Here is a 9,330-nt window from a genome sequence, read left to right as displayed (position 1 = left end):
TGTGCTCTCGGATGGCTGTGCTATGCGTGTTATGTGACGCTGTTATGTGATAACAGCATTGCTACCGTGTTATAAAGCCACATGTTATGTGTTACTAAAACCCCGGGTTCAGACACGCTATGTTAGCGTTACCAAGCCACGTCTGGGAGTGCTAACGTAGTTTCAGGATTCAAACTCTCTCCCGGTGCTTCGTGGTGATAGGTTCTGGTGATAGGGGTGCTGCACGGTGGTGCAATGTAGCACAGGGGATCAACGCCGTGCTGTAGCGTCAAAGCTCACGATGAAACAAAAAACTTTCGGGTCGGTCAATACTGAATGGATTTGTCAGGTTTGTTTCTTCAATGGCGACCAACATTCGCCTACCTCCCCCCCTCTTTCCCCCTCTTCCCTCCCACCTTTTCCCCCTTCCCCCTTCCCTTCCTTCCACCTTCCCCCTCCCACCTTTTCCCCCTTCCACCCTTCCCATCTTCCCCTTCTTCCCCCCTCCCACCTTTCCCCCCTTTCCCCCTCCCACCTTTCTCCCTTCCCCCTTCCCCTCCTTCCCACCTCTCCTTTCCCCCCTTCCCCTCCTTCCCCCTCCCACCTTTCCCCCTTCCCACCTTTCCCCCTTCCCCCTCCCACCTTTCCCCCCTTCCCCCTCCCACCTCCCTTCCCACCTCCCCCTTCCTACCTTTCCCCCTTCCCACCTTTCCCCCTTCCCACCTTTCCCCCTTCCCCCTTTCCCTACCTACCCCCTCCTCCCTTTCCCCCTTCCCTCCCCCCCTTCCCCCCTTCCCCACAGTTGGTGAAACCCATTGGAGGCCAACACAGGGCTGGCTTCTAACTCATCCTACTCCAACTCTCTTAACAATGTAACCAACCTTAACCCTCACCTAACCTCACCTAACCTCTCTTAACTTCACCTGATCCTCACCTAACCTCTCATAACCTCATCTAACTTCGCCTAATCCTCTCCTAACCTCTCTTAACCTCACCTAACCTCTCCTAACCTCATCTATCCTAACCTAACCTCACCTATCCTCACCTAACCTCACCTAACTCATCCTAGTCCAACTCCCTTACCAATCTAACCCACCCTAATTCTCATTTAACCTCTCTTAATCCTCACTAAACCTCTCTTAACCTCATCTAAACTCACCTAACCTTACCTATCCTCACCTAAACTCACCTAAATCATCCTATTCCAACTCCCTCACCAATCTAACCCACCCTAATCCTCACCTAACCTCTCTTAACCTCACCTAACCTCATCTAACCTCACCTGACTTCATCTAACCTTACCTAACCTCACCTAACCGCACCTATCCTCACGTATCCTCACCTAACCTCACCTTATTTCATCTAACCTCACGTAACTCATCCTAATCCAACTCTTTCACCAATCTAACCAACCCTAATCCTCACCTAACCTCTTTTAACCTTACATAACCTCTCCTAACCTCATTTGACCTCACCTGATTTCACCTATTCTCACCTAACCTCACCTAACTCATCCTAGTCCAACTCTCTCACCAATCTAACCAACCCTAATCCTCACTTAACCTCTCTTAACTTCACCTAACCTCACCTAATCTCATCTGACCTCACCTAAGTTTACCTATCCTCACCTAACTCATCTTAGTCCAACTCTCTCACCAATCTAACCCACCCTAATCCTTACCTAACCTCTCTTAACCTTACCTAACCTCATCTAACCTCACCTAACCTCACCTGACCTGACCTATCCTCACCTAACCTTACCTAATCTTACCTAACTTATCCTAACCTCGCCTAACTTAATCTCACCAATGCTCATCTCTCCTCACCAATCCTCACTGAACCTCACGTCTACTCATCAATCCTTACCTATCCTCATCTATCCTAACCTAAAGGTAACATGAACCTTTAACCTAAACCTGACCTAACTAGAGCAGACTTCTTCTAAAGCCAGTTAGATATCTCATTGACCTAACATGACTTGACCTAACTCACCTAATCCTCATCTAAACCTAACCTAACCTAGCCAAGCTAAACCTAAGCTCAACCTTAACCTAACCAAATCAAGCATTGCCTACACCTTACTCGTATTAAATCTTTGCCTACACTAGGCAGTTCCTTGTCCATTACCACCTGTCACCCCATCCATAAAGTTATTCTAACCTTTTTTTTAAAACAACCAATTGTTTCAGTCTTCACAGCATGGTTTAAGTTTACATGGGAGAAATGACTGTGTAGTTTATCTTTAACACAGAGAAATACTAGATAACAATACTGTGTTAACCGTGGCGAAGGCTACTGGACTGCGATGGTGACGGAGCCTGTGTGGGCAGATCGATGAAGAAGACTGTCTTCGGCATAAGGGGGGGGGGGATGCTCCGTGCGGATGCCATGCCCCGACGTTGTGGCGTCTTAGCCGTGACTGCAATATAATAGCGCTACGTGGAACACGTTACCAAGCGTCACAGTGATCCTGGCCCGGATTTTTCACGGATAGTAAACTGACGTTACTGTGCGTCTTTAACATAGTGAAGGGAAAGGGAGGGGACGGGGGGACGGGGAGAGGGGGGGGATGCTGTGTGCCGGGTGTAAAGGTAACTGCCTACCGCCCGGGACGTTGGCGGAGGTGGTAGAGGCGTCGGTGGTGGATCTGCGCCGCGCAGCTCGACGCGCATCGGCTCCGCGAAGAGTTGACTGGGTGAGCTCCCATAGTATTGATCCTCCTTCACCCACTCCTCCCTCCCTCCCTCCCTCCCTCCCTTCCCCTTGCTCCCGCCCTCCCTCGCTCCTAACTCAACCACGAGCTCTGGCAGGAGGAGGAGGAGGAGGAGGAGGAGGAGAAGGAGGAGGAGGAGGAGAAAGGAGGAGGAGGAATAACAGGAGCAGTGTTTGTGGCGACGGTGGCAAAAGAAGAGGAGGAGGAAGAGGAAGAGGGGGAGGAAGAATAAGAGGGGCAGAGGAAGAAGAGAAGTTATGAAGGAGGAGGAAGCGGAGGGGATAGAGAGAGGAAGAGAGAAAGAGAGAGGCAAGAAAAAGAGGAGGCGTAAAAGAAGGAGGAGGAGGAGGAAGAGGGGGAGGAAAAATAAGATGAGTAGAAGTTATAAAAGAGGAAGAAGAGGAGGGGGGATAGAAAGAGAAAAAGGAAAAGAGAGAGAGAGAGAGAGAGAGAGAGAGAGAGAGAGAGAGAGAGAGAGAGAGAGAGAGAGAGAGAGAGAGAGAGAGGGGGGGGGGGGAAGAGAAAGAGGAGGCGTAGAAGGAGGAGAAGGAGGAGGAGGAGGAAAGGGAGCAGAAGGAGAACGAAAAGAGGAAGAAGACGAACAAGAAGGGGACGAAAAGAAAAAAGAAAAGAAAATAAGAAGAAAAAGAAAAAAGTAGGAGAGACAGGGTAAGGGCAGCGTACTGTATGTAGTCGGGGTTGCACGCTCGTGGAAGGGGGAAGGGGGAGGGGGAGAGGGGGAAGAGGGGGAGGGGGGGAGAAAGGGGGGTTTATGGAAAATATTATGGAGGGGGATACCGACTGAGGCTTTGTTGAGAAAGAAAGCAGGAGAGGAGGAGGAGGAGGACGAGGGCGTAGGGGAGGAGGAGGAGGACAAACAGGAAGAGGAGGAGGAAGACGAGAAAGTGGAGAAGGACGAGGAGGAGGAGAAAGAGGAGGAGGAGGAGGAAAAGGAGGAGGAGGAGGAGAAAGAGGAGGAGGACGATGAGGAGGAGAAGGAGAAGGAGGAGAAATGGAAAGTGGAGGAGGAGGAGGAAGAGGACGAAAAGGAGGAGGAGGGCTGCAGAATATGAGGAAGAGGAGGAGATGAGGAAGAGAGGGAAGAGTGAGGAAAATGAGGAACAAGAGGTAGAAGAGGAAAAGGAGAAGGAGGAGAAGGAGGAGGAGTAGGAGGAGGAGGGAAATGAGAATTAGTAGGAGTGGAAAGGAGAAGAAGAAGGAAGAGGAGAAGGAGGAAGAGGAGGAGGAGAAAGAGGAGGAGGAGGAGAAGGAGGAAGAGGAGGAGTAGGAGGAAGAAGAGTAGGAGAAGGAGGAGGAGGAGGAGGAGGAGGAGGAGGAGGAGGAGGAGGAGGAGGAGGAGGACGAGGAAGAGGAAGAAGAGGAGAAGGACGAGGAAGAGGAGGAAGAGGAGGAGGAAGAGGAGGAGGAGGAGGAGTAGGAGGAAAGGTGCGTCGAGCGAACAGACGCCGAATAGACGTTTAATTACGACCGGAGGAGGAGGAGGAGGAGGAGGAACAAGTGACGACGAGAACTGAGGGCACAAGTGCGTCAAGAGGAGTGAAGAAGAAGAGGAAGAGGAAGAAGAGGAGAAAGAGGAAGAGGAGGAGGAGGAGGAAGAAGAAGAAGAAGAGGAGAAAGAAGAAGTGTAAGAAGAAGAGGAAGAAGAAGAAGAAGAGGAAAAGGAAGAAGAAGAGGAAGAAGAAGAGGAGGAGGAAGAGGAAGAGGAGGAAGAAAAGGAAGAAGAAGAGGAAGAGGAGGAGAAAGAGGAAGAGGATGAGGAAGAGGAAGAAGAGGAAGAGGAGGAAGAGGAAGAAGAAAAATAGGAGGAGAAAGAGGAAGAGGAAGAGAGGGAAGGTGGGAGGAATGGGTACATGTAAAGAGAAATGGGAAGGAGAGAAGGAGAGAGAAAGAGAGAAGGAGAGAGTAAGAGGGGAGAGAGGGAGAAAAGAGAGAGAGAGGGGTAGTGGGAGAGAGAGAGAGAGAGAGAGAGAGAGAGAGAGAGAGAGAGAGAGAGAGAGAGAGAGAGAGAGAGAGAGAGAGAGAGAGAGAGAGTATCAATAATCTCTCTCCAGTAACCAGCGCTTCTCTCCTATGGTACACTATCGTCCTGAAGAGACGAAGTCCTGAAGCTTGTAAAAGAGGAATTTAAAGAGGGTATAGCTGAAAGAGAGAGAGAAAAAGAGTTGGGGAGAGAGAAGGGCTGGGGAGGAAGAGAAAGAGGGAGAGGAGGGTGAGGAGAGTGAAGAGGAGAGGAAGGAGGTTAAAGAGAGGAAGAAGGAGAGTGAGAAGAGGAAGGAAGGAAGGAGGAGGAAGAGGAAGAGGAAAAGGAAGGTGAAGAGAGTGAAGAGGAGAGGAGGAAGGTTAAAGAGAGGAAGAAGGAGAGTGAAAGGAAGAAGGAAGGAAGAGGAGAAAGAGCAAGGAAGAAATGAATGTGAAAAATCTAAGGGAAGAGGAAGAAGAAGAGGAAGAAGGAAGAGGGAAGATAGATAGGGAGATCAAGAGGAAGAGGAGGAGAAGGAGGAGGAAGAAAATAAAGAGGAAGATCTGGAAGAGAAGGTGGATTTAGAGAGAGAAGGAGAAGAGAAATATGTCAGCTGTCCATAAGAAGAGGAAGAGGAAGAGGAAGAGGAAGAAGAGGAGGAAGGAAGAAGGAAGAGGAGAGAATCAGAATTGAAAATGACGGGAAAATGGCGACAGTAGAATACAGTGAGAAGAGGAAGAAACAGAAGAGGAAGAAGAGGAGGAGGAAGAAGAAGAAAAAGGAATAGACGAGGAAGACCCAGAGAGAAAGAGAGGGAGAGAGAGAGAGAGAGAGAGAGAGAGAGAGAGAGAGAGAGAGAGAGAGAGAGAGAGAGAGAGAGAGAGAGAGAGAGAGAGAGAGAGAGAGAGAGAGAGAGAGAGAGAGAGAGAGAGAGAGAGAGAGAGGGAGAGATGGGGAGAGAGAGAAAAAAGAGAGAAAGAGAGAAAAAGAGAAAGAGAGAAAAAGAGAAAGCAGAGTCTGTGCCCCTTCGGTGTTCGTATCGACCGAGCTGGAGGAGGAGGTGGAGGAGGAGGAGGAGAAGCAGGAGGAGGAGGAGTAGGAGGAGGAGGAGGAGGAGGAGGCAGAAGAGAAGAAACAGAAAATGAATGAGAAAACGGAGAAAGGAAACGTAGATGGCGAAACTTAAAGTAGAGCTGACATTGGAACAGGCTCGGCTGGAGGAGGAGGAGGAGGAGGAAGAGGAGGAGGAGGAGGAGGAGGAGAACGAGGAGGACGAGGACGAGGAGAAGGAGGAGGGGGAGGAGGAGGAGGACGAGGAGGAGGGGAGGAGGAGGACGAGGAGGAGGAGGAAGAGGAAGGGAGGAGTAGATGAGGTTGACCGGAACTGGGGGAGAAGGAAGAGAAGTGAGAAGAGGAGGAGGAAAAGAAGAAGGAGTATGAGGAGGAGGAGAAGGAGGAGCACGAGGAAGAACAGGAGGAGAGCGAGTATGAGGAGGAGGAGAACGTGGAGAAGGAGGAGGAGGAGGGAAGGGGAAAGGAAGGAGGAAGGAAGGAAGGAAGTGAGGAAGGGAAAAGAGAATGGGAGGAAGAGGGGGGAGGAGGAGGAGGAGAAAAAGAGGAGAAAGGGGGTAAGAGGTGAGGCAGGAAATTAGGAGAAGGAAGAGGAAGAAGGAACGGAAGAAGAGGAGGAAGAGGAGGAGGAAGAGGATGAGGAGGAAGAAGAGGAGGAAGAGGAGGAGGAGGAGGAGGAGGAGGAGGAGGAGGAGGGGGACGAGAGATGGGGGAGGAGAAAATGAGGCTGGGCGAGATTGGGGAAGGGCAGGAGGAGGAGGAAGAGAAGGAGGAGGAGGAGGGGAGGAGGAGGAGGGGAGGAGGAGGAGGAGGAGGAGGAGGAGGGGAGGAGGAGGAGGAGGCGGCGGAGGAGGGGAAATGCGCTGGACTGCAATTTGTGACGAGAGTAGGGGAAGGGGAACAAGACACAGAGTTGAAGGGGACAGGAGAGGGGCGTGGAGAAGGGTGAGGAGGAGGAGGAGGAGGAGAAGGAGGAGGAGGGGTAAAAGTAGGGTGAGGAGGAGTAGAGGTAGAAGAGGAGGAGGAGGAGGAGGAGTAGAAGTAGGATGAGGGTGAGGAGGATGAGAGGTAGAGGAAGAGTAGGAGGAGGAGAAGGAGGAGGAGGAGGAGGAGGAGGAGGAGGAGGATGTGGGAGAAGAAGGAGGAGTAAAAGTAGGAGAAAGGTGAGTGGAATAGGACGTAAAGGAAGAGTAGGAGGAGGAGGAGGAGGAAGAGGAGGAGGGAGAAGAGGAAGAGTAAGAGGACGAGGAGGAGGAAGAGGAAGATGAAGAGGGAGAAGTGGGGAAAGAGGAGGAAGATGGAAATGAAGAAAGAGAGAAAGTAAAAGAAGTAGAAGAATAATAAAAGGAATAGAATAAAGAGTTGTAGATGTTGTAAGAATAGAAGTAAGGTAGATGATAATTAAAGGATTTAAAGAAAGAAGAGAGTGAAAGCGAAAGCGAGACGAGACGAGGAAGAGGAAGATGAGGAGGAAGAAGAGGAGGAGGAGGAGGAGGAGGAAGAGGAGGAGGAGGTGGTGGAGGAGAACGTGGAGGAATAGAAGAGGGAGAAGAAGAATTAGATGAAGTAGGAGTACGAATAACAGGAAATGCTGGAGCAACCATATTAGTATAAGTATTAGTATTAGTATAAGTATTGGTATTAGTATAAGTATTAGTATTAGTATTAGCATTAGTATCTGTATATGTATTAGTATTAGTATGAGTATTAGTATTAGTATTGGTATTAGTATTAGCATTAGTATCTTTATATGTATTAGTATTAGTATTAGTATTAATATTAGTACTAGTATTAGTATGAGTATTAGTATGAGTATTAGTATTAGCATTAGTATCTGTATATGTATTAGTGTTAGCATTAGTATTAGTATTAGTATTAGTATTAGCATTAGTATTTGTTGAAAGAAGAGAAAACAGGAAAGGAGTGGGGATGAGGAGATAAAGGAAAAGTAGCAATAATAGTAGAAATAGATGAAGACGAAGAAGCAGGAGATTCAGGAATAACAGGAGAACGAGCCGAGGAAATAGGAGCAGGAGAATGAGAAGAACTATTTGGAAGAATAGGAAGAACAGGAAAAGGAGTAATAGGAAGAGAAATAGGATGAGGAATAGGAGGAGTAGGAGATGGAGGAAGAAGAGAAGTCAGAAGAGAGAGACGATATGGTCAGTCAGGTGATTGAGAGAGAGAGAGAGAGAGAGAGAGAGAGAGAGAGAGAGAGAGAGAGAGAGAGAGAGAGAGAGAGAGAGAGAGAGAGAGAGAGAGAGAGAGAGAGGGAGATTTGTCATCAGGATTTTTTGACTTCGTGTACTGACAAATCTGCATTATATATTTCTACGTTCTAATTTTCTTAAGAACATAAGAATGGAGGAGACTGCAAAAGACCATAAGGCCTACACTAGGCAGTTCCATGTCCATTACCACCTGTCATCCATATCCATAAATATCCAATGGTTTTAGAGTTCGCTATATGGTTACTAAGTCTATTTCATTCGTTAGCCACTCTATTGATAAACTAGGTCTTGTCTACTTCCTTCTTAAATCTAAATTTGTCCAATTTAAATCCATTACTACGAGTACTGCCATGATGTCTTGATATGATGACCTTGCCTGCATCACCCTTGTTAAAGCCCTTTATTGTTATCATTCTTTTAAATTCGATTTTTGGGAGACGTAGCGTTGTTCAAGGGAAAGATGCAAGTGTTAGACATTTTTATTTATTTATTCATATTTATCTATTTATTTATTTATTTATTTATTTATTTATTTATTATTTATTTCTATTCATATATTTATTTCTATTTATATATTTATTTATTTATTTATTTCTATCTATTTATTTATTTATTTTTAACTATTCATTTAATTTCATTTATTTATCTATTTATTTTTGCGCAATATGGCTTCTTCCTTAATTTTCTGCCCATATATTCCAGGAACTACATTGCCTCAACCAGGATCGTAAGTGTACTTTAGACCATATACATTTCCCTTACCTTTGATTACAAAGATCACGAAATCCTGTCGCTGAGAAAAAGCGAAATAAAAGAAAAGAAAAAATATTGAGTAAGAAAATGTGTAATTTAATTAAAACCTTCTACTTGTTCCCAACATCTTAACATAACTCTTAGAAAGGCGAAGACTGTGGGGTGATCCAATAAAGGTATTCAAATGGGTCAAGGGCTTTAACAAGGGTAATGCAGACAAGGTCATCATATTAAGACAGCAGGACAGAATTCGTAGTAATGGGTTTAAATTGAAGAAATTTGGGTTTAAGAAGTAAATAGGCAAGAACTGGTTTACCAATAAATTGGTTAACGAATGGAATAGACTTAGTAACCACATAGAGTGCTGAAACTAATGGTTATTTTAAGAGAAGATTAGATAGCTTTATGGATGAGGATGGTAGGTGGTAATGGACATGGAACTGCCTAGGGTAGGCCTTATGGTCTCTTGCAGTCTCCATTCTTACGTTCTTATGTTCTTACTGGTCGATTCAAGCCATGACATAATAATATGTAAAAATGTTCATACTTTTCCAAAGCGTTCACATCTTAATTCACAAACTAATCTTATTCGTGTCGCTTAA

This window comes from Oratosquilla oratoria, unplaced genomic scaffold, assembly GCF_046742065.1.
Source record: "Oratosquilla oratoria isolate Oo_2021 unplaced genomic scaffold, ASM4674206v1 SCAFFOLD70, whole genome shotgun sequence".
NCBI classification, from domain to species: Eukaryota; Metazoa; Arthropoda; class Malacostraca; order Stomatopoda; family Squillidae; genus Oratosquilla; species Oratosquilla oratoria.
Note: the sequence above shows the minus strand (reverse complement) of the source record.